General features: G+C 37.5%; 1 long non-coding RNA gene across 3 annotated transcripts; it reads right to left on the reverse strand.

Moving 5' to 3' along the window:
- Window positions 1-12,288: 12,288 nt before the first annotated feature.
- LOC113097197 (uncharacterized) lies at window positions 12,289-18,254 on the reverse strand. Of its 3 annotated transcripts, none has more exons than XR_003288793.1 (4): window positions 18,200-18,254; window positions 16,190-16,283; window positions 13,798-13,878; window positions 12,289-12,534 (listed from the first exon to the last, which is right to left on the reverse strand). It is a non-coding gene; the product is annotated as an uncharacterized LOC113097197 (long non-coding RNA). The 3 variants fall into 3 exon arrangements; XR_003288795.1 differs by having other exon boundaries at window positions 16,190-16,248; window positions 18,200-18,249; XR_003288794.1 differs by having other exon boundaries at window positions 16,201-16,283; window positions 18,200-18,244.
- Window positions 18,255-18,634: the final 380 nt, after the last annotated feature.

An 18,634-nucleotide genomic window follows, 5' to 3' on the forward strand; every position in this document is an offset into this window, starting at 1 on the left:
CCGCCCCCAGAGTGAGTTTAAGACCAATTTCATTATCGATCTACGCGCAGGGTTCGGTTCAATCTTGTCCACATTCAACTGAATCCCTTCTTTCTCAAAGTAATCTCTGATATAAGATTCTTTGTCTGCATCGGTCACCACATCTTTTGGAAACCCTGAGCTCTCCTGTTTGAACTGTAAAAATGTTTTAACATAATCACGGAACAGTGTATCTGATCGTTGGGGAAAATGCCATACCTCATCCAAATTTACCACAACATAGCCTTTTTCAATAGCTTTTAGCACTTCAATGCTTACCCAGCAACCACTGATGGCTCTTTCCTCATCTGTGTGCATACATGGTAGTGTCTGGTTCTGTTGTTCTGCACACAACCTGCAGAGCGGGAAAGTTAATTTTTTGTTTGCGCGGTAGGGTAGTACAGGGTGAAGCAGCTTTCGAGGTGGTAGTACTGTAGCCTTAACAAGGCCGTAATAATTTTCAAGATTATCAAAATCTTTGAAAATTATTTGGGGATGACCTATCGGGAAGCACTTTGTGGCCTGACAAAACGGGTAGAGACTTGTGAAATCCACATACCGTATGACCTCACCCTCTGTTGTCTTGTGATACAACTTGAATGAATTTGTTCTACCGCCGTACAAACTTTCGCGGGGTTTCAATCTCTCAGAATGTTTATAGACGGACATGAACGCAATCACATCGGCATCAGATTGTTTAGCATGGGTCCAGCTACACTCCCACTGAATCTCGGTATGAAGATTGTATGCATTCTGTAAAATTTCAATCTTGTCATCAAACTGTCTTTTGAGAAGACCGTAAGGTACCTTCAATAATGGATTTAAATCATTGGGGTTATAACATTGTTCACAACCGTGAAAAAAACACCCTGCAAACTCTAATGCTTTTTTATTTGTGCCATCGATATAAAAACCGTCTACATAATACTTGCCGAATGACACCTCGCCGTAGTTTAGAGCGTGTTGAACAACCACTGAACGTGATTTGCTGATATATTCAAGCCATTCAATTGATACGTTCGAGTATGTTTTGTTCTGATTGATATATGCGCTGTTGTGTGTCAGTGCTATTGTGTCTTTTGGGAGATGTGTTTTATAGATAGCCATGCAGGTGGATGCCAGAGTGGTGTAATTAAAAGGGTCCAGCCCTGTACACAGAATGAATTCATCACGGTACTTCATACATACATCCCTCAGCAGAACGACATCATTTTTTCCATAAATTGCTAGTTCTTTTTTAAAATCAAACACTTGGTCGGAGATAGTACTATACCATGCATCGAACTCCATTCTGTCTTTGTTTGACATAGTCGTATATCCGTAAAACTCTTTAGCAGGGTATGGTCCGACATATGAATCATTTTCAACACGGTTGAAGTGATGTGGGAAATAACCCTTCACAGAGTTGGTCAGATTAAAAGCAGCAGGCGTGTTGGCTAGACGCATGGGTATAAAACTGTAACTATCGATAAATCTCTGTTTGAATGCCTCGTCATACATATGGATCAGACGACACCCTTGCATTGTAATTTTAGGAGGGATCCCCATCTTAGTGAAGTATTCCAAAAGAATGAAATTATCAAATCCAGATGCATTATGTGCAATCCATGTGTAATTATTATAACGAGGCTGTCTGAATTTCTTAATGAGACGATCTACACAATCATAACCTTCGGCCGAAAATTCTTCTCCCTCAAACGTGATCGCATATACAAAAACTGCAAAATGTCTGTTATTTTCATAACGAGTTTCGAAATCAAAAAAAATGTAGCGATTATTTGGCTCCTTCACCTTAACCGGTTGAATAAAACACTGATGCACACCGTCGGTAACCAAAACCTCACTACAGTGAACACAGCAATCCGCTGGACATTTGTGTGGCTTGGGGTTGACGCCACTGACGTGGTAACGTTTATTACATTTACCACAATATTTGGTAACGTCGCACTGTGCAAATTTCTGACCTAGAGGTGGTTTTTTATGCTTCTGAAAACAATAGTCTGACCTACAGTACCTCAAACAGTCACCGCAGTGTTTTGTTTTTTTGGGGTAAAGATGACATTCAGAATCGTTGCAAACATCACAAGTGTATTGACATCTGTGATCTCGCTGTGCTGTAAACCCTTGATAGCAATACTCACACACGTATGGTGTGCCTACGAACCCCTTCAGATTTTTAATCATAAAATAATGATTGTCGTGCAGGTACAAAAACACTGTTTTAGGATGCGGTACATCTGTGTTTGCATATTTCTCCAGCTTTCCTGTATTCGTTCTATAGAAGACCACTATTTTAATATTCAACATACGTTCAAACTGGGCAATATCCTTAAGTGATATCATATGCTGATCGGTGTATCCTGCAGACTCCTGCAATGCTGATGCTACGGACACTAACTCAGTGTGTGGTTTCTGAGGGTTAAGAAAGTGTGCTAAGCAGATTGCAAAACAAAGATTGTTTTCCCCTGCAATGTTTGAGGGGACGAACAAATTAAGTCTGTTCTTATCAATCACCTGATTGTGGGCTAGTTCCCTTAATTTTCGTCGAGCACCTCCTTGTTTACTTCTTGCTATAGACACTTTTAAATTTAAACACTCATCAAACTGTACATCTGTGTTGCTTTGCATGATTTTTTCAAGATCACTGATGAAGAGATCGACACTGTAATCATTGTTAGCTGACAAGAGTGTATTAACATCAGATGTCAAGCTAGGACCACTCAAAGTGATGTTTATTAAACTACCATCTCCACCTAATAATCTGGAAAACGCCACTATTTCGGAAAACGTGTCATGTAAAAACACAGTGTAGTCTGATAGACGTGTAGAAGATATTTCCCTTAGATTTATAAGCCTGCGGATTTCCAAACCATTGAATCGCCCTCGTGGTACTACAGAGTATCCGGCCACATCGCCACCCGCTCTTACAAGTGTTTCTATTTCAGCTTGAGTGAGACCCATGCAGGGGTCTGTTAGGTCAAGTGTGTGATGTGACCTGGTACCTGCTCCCTCACCTAGCTGTTGAGAATTTAAAAACTGTTCAAAATCAAAAACTGGTTCGGGGGCTTCGTCTAGCTGTTGAGAGTTTAAAAACTGTTCAAAATCAAAAACAGGCTCTGACAGTTCGTCTAGCTGTTGAGAGTTTAAAAACTGTTCAAAATCAAAAACTGGTTCTGACACCTCGTCTAGCTGTTGAGAGTTTAAAAACTGTTCAAAATCAAAAACCGGTTCTGGAGGAGGCTCTGCCCTTGATTGTACCCTGTTTATTAATTTTAACAATTTAGACGGTTTGTGTTTTTTCATCTCATCAACAGTCTGTATGAGCCTGAGTAGCTTTTCTGTGGTGTTTTGTTGATTTTGGAAATTATCATCCCTATTGCCCCTTAACGGTGGATCTTGTTCACCATCACATGACTCCCGACAACGTTTTGCAGCCATTTCTAACACTAATTTATTTAAAAATATTCACAAAATACACACCACACAACTAAACGTAGAAGAAGGAAAAAATCTAATCATAAAACCACATCTATGCACACTTGTGACAAAAATAATACACACTTAGAAAAAAAAACTGGGTAAAGAAAATAGGACTCACCAATACAGTTATTTAAAAAGATCCAGCAGTTCAGTTAACAGCGTTACAGTCATTTCCTGATCACAGGCCGTCTTAGCATGTGCACCATGATGACGTTTTAGTAACGCAACAATATGTTTAAGGATGATCCCTTGTTTCTGCTGCTCCTTAACAACAGTGTCCAAAACAGCTTTGTTTGCGTCGTTCTGCTGTTTATGACGTGCTTGGTCCTCTATAATTCTTTCTTGGTTCTTGGCTACTGTGTCCAAAAGGGCTTTGTTCGCGTCGTTCTGCTGTTTATGATGTTCTTGGTTCTTGGCAACAGTGTCCAAAATGGCTTTGTTTGCGTCGTTCTGCTGTTTATGACGTGCTTGGTCCTCTATAATTCTTTCTTGGTTCTTGACAATAGTGTTCAAAATGTCATTGTTTGTGTCGTTCAGCTGCTGGTTCTTGTATTCCTCCTGGTTTGAAGGAAGCTTGTCTGCATCATCATCATCTGAATCGGCGACGTTTTCAACAGTGTCTGTGGGTTGATTTAAATTCTCCTCCTGATCCACATTAGATTGGACGTTCATATCGCATCCATCCCATGCTTGGGCAAAATGCTCGTCCCAGAGCTCCTTGTCTTCTGGTTCTGTACAATATTGATAATAATTAATACCGATAGTAGTAATAATAATAATTTAATTTAATTCCTCTATACTCACGAGTTGATTGTCTCGGACGTTTTCGCTCGGGGGTGTTAGGTATCACGTCGATCTCACAGGGGTCTACAGTCTTTTGTCTATCGGGCTGAACCGGGAGAGCAGTCACATTCTGGTGTTCATGGTGTGATCTTGATTTTACCCACGGTCTTCTAACACCTGCATCAGCAACTGCTTGAGGTATACTGTTTGCAAAACTCCCCGTACAATCTAGAGTGGAAAGAACAAACATTTTTTTTTTTTTTTCATGGATGTGATACATATATATTCTAAATAATAATACAAATGATTAATACATACCAACAGGTGTAGAATTAGTAGATATTTGCGGTGGTGAATGGATCTGCGCTGTCACAACCACTCTTCTTCCTAATGGTGTTCCGTGTCTAGCACTGTTTGCTGTTTCATGTCGTTCCGCAGTTGTAACGGACGGGTACCGGTTAACAAGTTGTCTTAAACAAGCTGGCACAGACACGAAGTTTTATTTAGTCTTTTTTTCTTCTGACATTGTAAGATAAATCTTTAATAGATCTATATATTGATTAAAAATAAAAACCCACAGAGCGATCCCCTGTTTTCTCTCGCGACTCGGCCCTTCACCGTACTAATCGACTGTGCGCTCGTTGTTTGTATGAATGAGAAAGGGGAAAAGAAAAAGAAAAAAAAAAACGATCATAAACGTCAATCCTGCCACAAGTACAGTTTTATTTTATTTTTTACAACATAATATAAATTATTAACAGAACTTACCGGACGCGGGTGTGATGTCAGTCCTAACCCCCGGTACCTCGTACGCAACGTTAGGCTGTGGAGGGCGTGCTGTCGGTGGGGGATAATGAAAAAAGAACGATCATAAACACGCATTCGTTATACATAACGGTTTTTAATAAATAAAGAAACAATCGTTCAAACATACCGCCCGCGTTCAGTGCTTTGATTTCGTTCACAATCGTCTCATAACCGTTGCTCTGTGCACAGAACATCAAATTGCCTGTCAAGTAATGGGATGACTCGTGATCACACATAAACAAATTTGATTTAAAATGGCTGTTAATGAAAACTAGACTTACCATTAGGAGAGCCAGACATTTTTAAAAATGTTTTCGTACTTTTAAGACGTAGCAAAAAAAACTGTTTTAGCCGCTGAAGAAAGCTTCAGCTTCTGTGGCGTTAGCTTTTGTACACGCGAAAAACAGTCGCGAAAAAGAGGCGTGTCACATGGCGCCACAGCAGCCTCAAAGGAAGCAATGTAGGTGTGAGCAACAACCTAACGTAAAAACCACTCTGTATGTTTTAAGAAACGAATGGAGACTATTTTTTATATAGAAAATAGTATCACCTATTTTAAATATCAACATGCATTTGTGTGTGTGTGTGTGTGTGTGTGTGTGTGTGTGTGTGTGTGTGTGTGCGTGTGTGTGTGTGTGTGTGTGTGTGTGTGTTTAAAGTCGGTTTTAAAATTAGCGTGAGATTTCAACTCCTTTTACACATCACATATTATGGATAGTATTTTCTTAAAATTAAGGAATGCTTGTTTGATTTTATTAATTTCAGATAACATTCAATTATTTATCTCTTCAGCGACTTGGTTAGCTGATGATTTAGATAATGGTCTCTCTCACTCTTTGAAATTCTCACCTGGAAAGACACCAGACATCGTCCTCGTTTTCAAATGTGTTTGTAGACGGGGGGCATGTGGCCTGTCGGTGCCTAGGTATCAGCACCATATAGAGCAAACAAACATTGATCTTGCCAAGACATCAAAACCCTCACTTTTGCACAGCCATTCCCCCCCCCCCCAGGAAAAAACCCAGACACCTCCCCACTGTCTCTAGGTGTGAACAACAGGACTTCACAGAACCCCCCCACAGCTCTGGTTACAGATACAACCATCATAAGAAACCCCCCACTGCTCTGGTTACAGATACAACCATCATAAGAAACCCCCCACCACTGCTCTGGTTACAGATACAACCATCATAAGAAACCCCCCACCACTGCACTGGTTACAGATACAACCATCATATATTCAGTAATAAACACAACACAAGTCAAATCTGAGATCTCTTTGATCTTTTGATTTACACACCTCTGCCATGTCAATCAAGGGTCACAGGACCCAGTGGCATGGCAACCGCTTTGACTGACAGGCCTTCAGAATCAGAATCAGAATCAGAATCAGAATCAGAATCAGAATGAGCTTTATTGCCAGGTATGTACACATACGAGGAATTTGTTTTCGTGACAGAAGCTCCGCAGTACAACAGAATGACAGCGACAGAACATAAAACACATAATAAAGAATAAAAAATACAAATAAGTAGAGAGTGAATAACAATATACAAATGACAATTGTAGGCAAGTATATTACAAAATGAAGTTATGTATGTACATATATATTGTGTGCAAAATTTAAGTGTATACTAAGTATGTGTGTTAGATAAATAAAGTGTGTGTGTATATAAATATAAAGTGTAGTGTGTCCGCCGTTATTATAAGCTGTTCATAAGATGGATTGCCTGAGGGAAGAAACTGGTCCTGTGTCTGGTCGTTCTAGTGCTCAGTGCTCTGTAGCGTCGACCAGATGGCAACAGTTCAAAGAGGGAGTGTGCTGGATGTGAGGGGTCCAGAGTGATTTTGACAGCCCTTTTTCTCACTCTGGATAAGTACAGTTCTTGAATAGATGGGAGGGTTGAACCGATGATTCGCTCAGCAGTCCGGACTACCCTCTGTAGTCTTCTGAGGTCAGATTTAGAAGCTGAGCTGAACCAGACAGTTACTGAAGTGCAGAGGATGGATTCAATGATGGTGGAGTAGAACTGTTTCAGCAGCTCCTGTGGCAGGTTAAACTTCCTCAGCTGGCGGAGAAAGTACAACCTCTGCTGGGCCTTTTTCACAATGGAGTCAATGTGAATGTCCCACTTCAGGTCCTGAGAGATAGAGGTGCCCAGGAACCTGAATGACTCCACTGCAGTCACAGTGCTGTTCATGATGGTGAGTGGGGGGAGTGCAGGGGGGTCTCTCCTGAAGTCCACGATCATCTCCACTGTTTTGAGGGTGTTAAGCTCCAGGTTGTTGAGACTGCACCAGACAGCCAGCTCTTTTACCTCCTGTCTGTAAGCAGACTCGTCACCGTCCTGAATGAGGCCGATGAGTGTGGTGTCATCTGCAAACTTCAGGAGCTTGACAGAGGGGTCCTTAGACGTGCAATCATTAGTGTACAGGGAGAAGAGCAGTGGGGAGAGAACACAGCCCTGGGGAGCTCCGGTGCTGATTGTACGGGTGCTGGATGTGTATTTTCCCAGCCTCACTAGCTGCTGCCTGTCTGTCAGGAAGCTGTTGATCCACTGACAGACGGAGGTGGGCACGGAGAGCTGATTTAGTTTGGGCAGGAGGAGGTTTGGGATGATCGTGTTGAAGGCCGAGCTGAAGTCCACAAACAGGATCCTCACATAAGTCCCCGGTCTGTCTAGGTGTTGCAGAACATAATGCAGTCCAATGTTTACTGCATCGTCCACAGACCTGTTTGCTCTGTAGGCAAACTGAAGAGGATCCAGCAAGGGCCCAGTGATGTCCTTCAGGTGGCCCAGCACCAGTTTTTCAAATGACTTCATGACTACAGACGTTAGAGCCACAGGCCTGTAGTCATTTAGTCCTGTAATTTTGGGTTTCTTAGGGATGGGGATGATGGTGGAACGTTTGAGGCATGAAGGGACTTCGCACAGCTCCAGCGATCTGTTGAAGATCTGTGTGAAGATGGGGGCCAGCTGGTCAGCACAGGATTTCAGACAGGCTGGTGTAACACAATCTGGGCCTGGTGCTTTTTTCCTTTTCTGCTTCCGGAAGACCTGGCGCACCGCATCCTCGCTGATCTGAATTGCAGGTGTGGGGGAGAGGGGGGATGCAGGAGGTGAGAATGGTGAGAGTGCTTGATTGGAGAGGTGTTCAGGATGGGTTGCAGGAGCTGTTAATGGTGTGAACGGTAGTTTGGAGAGGCATTCAGGGCTGGTTGCAGGAGTTGTGAAGGGTGTGAATGGTTGTTGGGGGAGGCGTTCAGGGCAGGTGATGGGTGTTCTTTCAAACCTGCAGTAAAAAACACCAACACCAACAATCAAGAATCTCACACACACAGAAACACTATAATTTGCTATTATACTCCATATAACTCCATATACAAGCCAGAAACTAAGACTTTTTTTTGCATAGGCCTATCTAAAGGGTTAATGGTCCCACCTAGTGATCAACTGTAAAAATAAACATTTTTACCTCTTCCCAAAAGGGAAAACCACAAACAATCAAGAATGCATGATTATATGGATTATATGGTTTTTTTTATAGTCATAAATCAATCCAACTGACCATGCACACTTCTGACTACCTGTCAATCTACACGGACTGTACGGCCATAAATCAGGCCATAAATCAGGGTAATAAATCCTCAAGACTTGAGATAAAGTGTATGATAGGACTACTTACGTCATCACTTAACAACCGAATACTTTCACCACCATTAAAAGGCAGCAGGTGCATAAATACACTTTTGTTTACTCCATGTAGTTCTGAGAGCTGAGGTGTACATTTTGATTTTCTGAAATACATCAAGGTAAGTGCGCAAAGGTCTCTCTCACACACTCTGTCTCTCTCTTTCTCAAACACACACACATACACACACAATATAATATGCTGTTATACTCCATATAGCTTCATATACAAGTCAGAAACTAAGCTTTTTTTGCACAGGCCTATCCAAAGGGTTAATGGTCCCACCTAGTGATCAACTGTAAAAATAACAAATGTTACCTCTTCCCAACAGGGAAAACCACCAACAATCAAGAATCTCACACACACAGAAACACTATAATTTGCTATTATACTCCATATAACTCCATATACAAGCCAGAAACTAAGACTTTTTTTTGCATAGGCCTATCTAAAGGGTTAATGGTCCCACCTAGTGATCAACTGTAAAAATAAAAATTTTTACCTCTTCCCAAAAGGGAAAACCACAAACAATCAAGAATGCATGATTATATGGTGTCATGGCTTTGCAATCAAAAAATGTCGTTATAATGGAAGTCAATGGGGCAAAAACAGCCAACTGCCCAAGACTGTTATAAAAAGTAAAAAAAAAAATCCAGCCACAATTACTTTTATATTGAAAATAAGTCATTTTGTGTGTTTTTCCCCCAAATCAGTGACATCATTTATGGACTTGGCAATTAAAGAGTTAAATTCTTGGATTTTATTTTAAACATTTGGTAGTTCAAGACTGAAGTTGATTAACAGATTTATGCAAAAGAATGTGAAAAAAATATGAATCTGATACATTTTTACAGCAGTTTAATTGAGTGGATGTTTTCATCCCGAACATAACGAAAGGGTAGTGAATTTGAACAATGCACAAGGGTTAAAGGTCCTATGACATGAAAATTTCACTTTCTGAGGTTTTTTAACATTAATATGAGTTCCCCTAGCCTGTATATGCTCCCCAAGTTTATAGAAATTTGAATCGGTGTAAATTGAGATTTTTCTATCTTTCTCTGCCTTTGAGAAAATGGAAGCTCAAACGGGCTGATCTTGAATCTCCTCGTTGTGACGTTGTAACGAGAATTGTCTTTCTCTGCTTTGCCCGCCCAAATATTTACATATAATTCAGTCGCAATGTCAGCACAGGCGTTTTATGATATGGATTCGACAGCACCGGCACAAACAGTGAGTAACAGTGTTCATTAATGCCTGGTCTGTGATCAGTGATTTCTGATGGGTAGCTAATCATTCAAGTTTACACAGACTTTCTTTCTAAATCGTTTAATTCTGTTTATGCATCAGTGAATCAAGCCAGTGACTAAACGATCAACTTCACATTGTTTCTCTTAGTAGCATGAAACAAATCTGTTATTTAAATTGTGATTTAACTACAGAGAGCGATCAAAGAACGCTCACTTTTTTCCGGAGCTGTTACACATAGCGAGTATATCTGCACACTTGCCCAAACTGCCGTTACAATGAATGACGCTGTTATGCTGCACAACGGAGCTCATACTGTGTTCATGTGTTTGCTGTTAGCTGTGGTGAAAGCATTTTGTGAGAGAAAATGCTCATCACTGCAGCCTTTCATGTGATGGGGAAAAGATCGAAAAAATAATTATATAATCAACACTTCCACGATTCGTTAATCTTGACAGCTGTGATAGTATATATATATATATATATATATATATATATATATATATATATATATATATATATATATATATATATATTTGAGAGGGGTTTCACATGTAATATGCATTTCGAATGCAAAGATGTCAGCCAATCACAACAGTTGTGGTTTACTCTGAGTCTCACAGCAGACACGCCCCTTTAAACAGAGCATTCAAGCCAGAGGGCTAATGTCAGGATATAAAAATGCTTTTTATTTCTAAATTTTAAATGTAAAAATCATACTAACAATATAAATACACCTAAGGAAACATTAAAAAGCATTTAAAGAAAAGGAAATAATCCATGTCATGGGACCTTTAAGTTCCGTTGTTTAAAAAAAAAAAATGCTTTATTGGCTAATGTTTCATAAACCTTCAGTTGTTATGCTGTAAAATCCATGCCATTATTAATTTCACAGTATTTTTACCACCCAAATGACTAATCTTTAAAGTCACAATTCTCTAATGGTCAAAATTACTCAGGTCAATGGTATTTTTAATGACATTATAATTTTTTTATTTTTTATAATTGTAGCGTACATAAATAGATAAAGCAAAACAAATATTCGGATTGTCCCTTATTTTTTCCCTTGTTTTCTTAAATAAAACACATATTTTTTACAAGAATAAACATAACATATTATTAATTAATAAAAATAATTTAAGCAATTAAAACCTTTTTTTTAAACTTGAATTTAAATACTATTAAACTAACTTTAAATTCTCAAGGAGTTTATAAGTGAAAAAAAAAATTCTAAATGAACTTGTGTTGACAATATAATAAGAACTAACAATATAATTCGATTTTTTTTTTTTTTTTTTAAATGAACAATTCCCCAGACAGCACACATACGTTGTGCCGATGTCGAGCCGACCTACAAAATTCCATCGGGACGATATCGCTCAGGGAGCGTTTGCTAATAGGCAAGATGTCTCGGCGACGTCGGCCTCTGATCGGAAATGCTCTCCGGCCGATGCTGAGACGATACATCCCGGCCGCTCTGCGTGGACGCGGTTCACCGGCGTTTTGCTCATCGTTACGGATCACCCGCGGCTACCGCCGCTGGTTTATAATAAAACAATACACACCACTCTCAAGAACCGATGCAACTTTATTAATATTTTCATTTATTTCATATTACATGTAAAAATACAATAACATTTACCAGATGCTTTGATCAAAAGTGGATAATTCGGGATTATTTGTAGTCTTTTGAACATTAACCATGATTTTACTACAGCTTTTGCAGTAAAACCATAGAAAAAACAAAATCAACCATAGTTTTACTACAATCACCATGATTTTACTACAGCTTTTGCAGTAAACCCATAGTAAAAACAAAAATAACCATTACTACAGTACTTGCATGGTTAAATGTTGTATGAGTATAGCACCTTTTGACAATACTTATTTCAAAGTAGGTTTACAGGAAATGCATGTTTCAAGGTTACAGTTTAAAAAGCCAGAGATGACTGAGACTCACTGGGAAGACCATCTAGTTCATAATAAAAAGTCATGTGTTCAGTGCTGTCAGCAGCGCGGGCTAACTTTATGCCAAGAACTTTTTAAAAAGAGTTACATAAACACAAAATAAAACCAGGCAAACAATACTAATTAAGCAATTAAAATGTTTTAAATTGCATGATAAAAGTTCAAAAATATTTTCTGATAAAATCTTACTAAACAAGTCTCTAGTTTTGTATTCAGTTAACATTAACATTATCTTTCAACATTTTTAAAGTGATGCTTACAAATAAAAGGGGACATGTAGGTCCACATAACTCAGAGAGTAAATATTGTTCATTTACAGATATAAGAGACGTTACAATAAAGTAGTTTGAAAATCATCAAATTTACCCTTATAGGCAAAATAAGGATAATATTTGTTTTGTGTGTCCAATGTTTTGTGTGTTCATGTACAGTTGTCGTCTGTAGTCTTTGTGAGCCTTGGTTGTCATCTGAAGTCTTCAAAAGTGAGTTTGGATTCAGTCTGGAGCTGCTGTAATCTCTAGAAACCTTGGGATGGCCATCCTGAGATAGAAACAGGAAATAAAAAGGAGAAAGTTTAGAATAGCTGCTGCTGTTCATTTTATTTCAGACAAAATATTATTTATTTAATCACATATAACTGGAGTGCATGGTTATTAGATGTGTTGTGTGAATACTAAACTATGTATTTTAATTTAATTTAAACAACAACAAAAAAAAGTGTGTCCGAGCCCCAAATATTATTTGGAAGGCTATTTTCAAAGTAAAATACCAATAGGTTTTGCTTCCTTTAGTGGACTTTGATAAATTCTTGGTGTTAGAATTTAGTGACCTCACTACAGGCCATGCATGCACCATAGATGCTGCTGCCTCAATTTGAGCTTATTTTGCTCTATATATCTGATTTAATCACAAGTAGGTTATAAACACACATCCACTTCCAATTCACCAATCAATAAACAAAAATCGACACACTGCCACTAATGCTCTCAAAAATCAGTTTATTGATGAAGTGTTTCACGCGATCCCTGTAAATGTAATATTTGTGCAACAGGCATCTCTTTAGAATGGAATATACATTTCAGTAGGTGGAACATTATATTTGTAATTTATACTACCGTTAAAAGTTTGGGGTCAATACGATTTTCTTTTTACGTCTTTGAGAAAAGTCTCTTCTGCTCAACAAGGCTGCCTTTATTTGATCAAAAGCAAGTAAAAAAAAACTGTAATATTGTGAAATATTACAATTTAACAACAGTTTTCTACGTGAATATTGTGAAATGTAATTTATTTCTGTGATCTAAGCTAATTTTTATTACTCCAGTCTTCAGTGTCACATGATCCTTCAGAAATCATTCTGATTTGCTGCTCAATAAACATTTTCAATTATTATCACTGTCTTATCAATTATCAAAAGTTAAAACAGACATTTCTGTTTCAAACACTGTACTGTTTTAAAACTTTATTCATCAAAGAATCCTGAAAAAATGAAGGAACACAGCGGTTTTCAACACTGATAATAGTCAGAAATGTTTCTTCAGACGCAAATCAGAATATAAGAATGATTTCTGAAGATCATGTGACACTGAAGACAGGAGTAATGATGCTGAAAATACAGCTTTACCATCACAGGAATAATTGACTTCTCTAAATATATTCAAATAGAAAACTATTATTTTAAATTGTAGTGAATTGTTTTCATTTGATATATTAAACTGTGGTTGCCATAAAAGACTTTCAAAAACACAAAAAACCATACCTTCCCAAACTTATGAAACAGTTGTGTATGTTCAAGATTATACTTACTGGTCCTGCAGTTTATAGCATCTTTGAGATGTTGTCTGACAGCAGCGGTGGGCCGACAGGGTGAGCAGGGCTCTGCTGGCCCTATAAAAAACAAAATTGTGTGAAAAAAGCTTTTAAAGACTATTTAGTTATCATTTACATTTGTGTAATGTTCACAAATTGCTTGTGATTAGTTTAGTTGAGGTTGACCTGGAATATCCTACATTACAAAAAGTCTATGGCCAGCACTACAGATTGTGCTCCCCTTTTGATGAAAGAAGTCACATCTGATTTGTTACGAGCATTAGTGACAGAATCATCAGCCAATCAAAATTTGACATTCAATGACAGCACACCCTCTGGGTCTAGAGACGTGCCCAGTGCTACCCCCAGCGTTAGACTGCCCTTTTAGTCAGGGATTTCCAAAGTACGAAAGTTAAATTAAATGAAAAGAAAATACAGCCTACAGACCTGGTTGCCAATCTACTAAAATGCTTTTTTAAGGTGCTATTTTGCAAAAAAAAAAAGAGAATAACTGAGAAATGAAGACCTACAACTGAGAAAGGAAGACCTACACCTAAACTGAAGGCCAGCAACATTTTTATGCACCATTTCAAAGATTGCAACTACGAGTGCTATGAGTGGCTAACAGTTAAACCAAGCACAAGTTATTTTGTTGGCCGTGATTACTTTTTAATCTGAGTCAAGGGACATGAAATGAGTTCTTTATTATTTGATGAGTATTGTATCATGCACATTGTTATAACAGAGGTCGACTGATTCATTGGTTTTGCTGGTTAATCGGCACCCGATAGTTGATTTGTAGAACTATCGGTTATCTGCAAAATCCATGAAGATATTTTTCCGTGTTGCGTTTGTTTTGCCATGTGACACTGTGCGCTGCACAGAGTGGGAAACTTCAGACGCGAGTTTAAATGCAGCCGTTCACATAGTTTTCTATTAAATAACATTATATTAATCTCAAATCATTGTAAATTTACATAATGACTTCACCCTAGGCTATAAATTATGTATTGTGCATTTTACAGCAAAAATGTTGGTCTTTCTGTGGCTCTAATACAGTCTGTATGCTTCATATAGAAAGCTGTAATACAGATTGCGCGTTTTCTTTCCGTTTGCTCTTTTTTTTTTTAACACTGAACTTTAAACACATATGCCACATAGTTCATTCCTGAAGCAAACGTATGTCCGTTTGGTGATTAAATAAACAGTTTTAGACCGCTGCTTGAATTGAATGTGACGCATCCGGTGTGTGTGATAACTGTGACTTCTCAAAGACGCTGCACATGATTAGATAATCATGCACTGTTCTAAAATAGCAGCAAATGAAATGTGATGCGTTCGGTGTGTAGGGTTGGGTATCGTTTGAATTTTATCGATTCCAATTCCGATTCTGCTTATCGATTCCTAGTTTTGATTCCAATAAGATAAAAAAATCCAATATAAAAAAATTAAGTCAAACATTTAGATGTCAAACATGTTTCTGTCTTTTTACAAAGCATTCTGTTGCAGCTGAATAACATGAGCAAAAATCAGCAGCTTACAAAACACTGCAAGAGGAATTTTGCCTGTGCTTAAAAAAAAAAAAAATACCATAGCAAAAACAATTAATTAATAAAAATATTAAAGTGTTAAAGACAAGTAACCAGTCAGTAGTAAGATATGAACAAACAAAACAATTAGCAATATCCTAAATACAACTAAACAAAATTTCAGGTACAGAAACTGTAACTAAAAGTTTAAAAACACTGCATAGTTTTCTTTTTATAAATAAAATAAAGATTAATCAATTAAAGTTATTAAATATATTCAGTCGAGATCAGTGAATGATTTTCTTTTGTTTCTTTTGTTCTTTGATTAACATTAATGACAGACAGCGCGTTTATTAGGCTGTTGTCTCTTTAAACAAAAATACTGTACGTGTGTGTTTTCTTTCTCATCTGTTTACATTCATGTAAGACAAAAACGTTTGTGTTTATGATGATATACTGATGTAGTTTTCTGTATATTGGTCGACAAATATGAAAGAAGTTAGTTTCGGCTCGGAACAACCTTTTCTACAGTTGAAATACATGGAATGGTCCGAGAATGGACACAAACCCGGGAACCCGCAGTGCGACCGCAGACCGCTGCTCTCATTCAGTATAAATTTTGTTCAGTATTCATTTTAAAAACTATTGGTTTATAAATTGGTATCGGCCAGTGTGGTCCAAACTAGCTATCAGTATTGGAAAAATCCACTATCGGTTGATCTCTAGTTGATAATACTGTGGTGCTGTGTGGATGTCCAGAAAAAAAAAAGACCAAAATCAATACCGGTGGCTACTGGTGATACACTGAGGTCTAATGAAGCGAAATGATCGGTATTTAGGAGAAAATGAACACTACTTACAACAGTATTACCTTTAATCCATAGCCTGGGCAACCAGCTGTCAGCACGTTCACAACTGTCTATAGAAACGATGACATCGTCAATCAGGCCAACCCTAACCAGGATGACATAATTAAACAATTGTACACAACTGTTGTACACAGTTTTTATAATTTATTAGCTAAACAAATGCACAGCTTCCACCAATAAAAAAAATTGTTAAAGCAAGAGTACAGCACCAACTACTGTTACCCGGATGAGCTCTGTTATTACATTTTACAGGTTTTTATCCAGGGATAACATGCATCGGAATGTCGCAACTGACCAATCAGAATCAAGTACCCACAGAGCCATGTAATAAAAGTAATAAGCTAATGGTAAACTAATCATTTACAAAACATGACTATGTGTTCATAGATGATTAATAAGTGATGTTAATATTTTTATCTATGTTCTGTAGATTAAGTTATAAATAACTTACAAAGCTTTCTGCACCCACAATCTAAAGTGTAAACTACTCATCAGTTGTAAATGTAAACTTTCCGGTTACAGGTTGGTTGATTTTGTGTGTGTGTGTGTGTTGGTGTGTGTGTGTGTATATATATATATATATATATATATATATATATATATATATATATATATATATATACATATATATATATATATATATATATACATATGCACACACAACTGAAAACCACAAAGTTTGTAAAACATTTACAACTGATGAGTAGTTTACACCTTAGATTGGGGGGTGCAGAAAGCTTTGTAAATGATTTATACTGTTTATTGAGATAATAGTACAATGTTGACATTTCAATGATTTATAAGTGATTCATAATATATTAACTAGTAACTATTAAAAATTAAGGATCTGTTTGATTTTTTTCGTGATTTTATTTTTTTTAAGATTGCTTATGAAAGATGTGTAAATCATATCATATTACTTAATCATTAGTGAATGTATATTCATGTCACTTGTAAATTATTTATAACTTAATCTACAGAACATAGATAAAAATATTAACATCATTTATTTCTATGAACACAGTCATGTTTTGTAAATAATTAGTTAATCATAATCTAATTACTTGTAAATGACTTTTAAAATGAATTTACAAAAAGTACACAAATTATTCGTATATCACTTATTAGGCGCTTATGAATGTTTTGTAAATGATTAGTTCATCATTAACTACTCACTTAAAAGTGACTTACAACTGAACTTTATTATAAATTGTTACCAAAAAGTCACCCACACCTTGGAAGACCTGAGGGAAAGTAAATTAACAGCAAATTTTCATTTTGGGGTGAACTATCCCTTTAACCCACACTAATCTAGCCTACTGCTGAAGTTGTTGATCAGCCCCGTCATTGTTGTTGAGAGCCTGTGTGGGGCATAATATGTGCATTAAGGGGCGGTCACACTGCACTTTTCGTTCCACTGACTTCCATTCATACGCATGCGAATGCAAAGTTTGGTGAACTTTGACCTGCGAATTCGCATCACGTGAAGTCGTGGGACCAGTAGATGAATGATACGTCACTGCGTGACCTCTCTGTACAGAAATTAAAAAATGAAGTGCTAATTTTAGCCGTAGCGCAGCATCCTATTTTATATAATACATATTTAAAAGATAATTAAAAAAGAAGCTGCATGGTTCGCAGTGTCAATGGAAACAGGAACAGATGGCACATTTGAATGAGGACACGTTCTATATTTTTTTTTATTGTTTAGTGTGTATATTTATAGAGAGAGAGAGAGACAGAGTGCAATATAATAAGACGCTTTCGACGCCATCGCCAAAGACACAGTAAAAGCACAGATTAACCCATGTTGGAAACCGTTATATCTTGCTCCCGCCCATATTCGCAGCGGCGTCCGAAATAATTTTGCACGTTCAAAGGCTAGTGTGACCGCACTTTTACACATACGGCTGCGTTAGCTGTAACAGAGATGTGTAAGATGTGTACAGGTATCTAACAGTTGTTTACTGAAGGCCCTGACTGAAACCCCACGGTACTTACTGTCTGACAGCAGGTTCACTCAGACTCTGCTCATCATCACTGAAGAATCCAGGAACAAAACAAGCAATCTGACACAGAGTCAACAATATTTACTCTGCAGTTCCAGGTTCATTAGAAGGAAACAAGCTAGAGTAGAGGTGAAATGGAGATAAAAGACAGAATAATATATAACAATTATAATAACATGTAATATACATATTCTACTACTAAAAATATAATCTTAAAATAACACAATCTATATTTTTAATTTTAGGTTGAGTGTGACTTACGTTATGATGTCAGGGACTTCTTAAAATTGGTGAAATGTATTCTGAAAAAGGCATATTCATGTTTTTCATGAGCTTCTTCAGGTCACCTGTATTTCTAAGTCAGAATCTCCCTTCAGAAATGTTGAAATCTCGGAGCTTCACTTCTGTTCTGTAGAGTTTCTTTCTG

The sequence above is a fragment of the Carassius auratus genome, unplaced genomic scaffold (assembly GCF_003368295.1).
Source record: "Carassius auratus strain Wakin unplaced genomic scaffold, ASM336829v1 scaf_tig00216137, whole genome shotgun sequence".
In the NCBI taxonomy this organism is placed as follows: domain Eukaryota; kingdom Metazoa; phylum Chordata; class Actinopteri; order Cypriniformes; family Cyprinidae; genus Carassius; species Carassius auratus.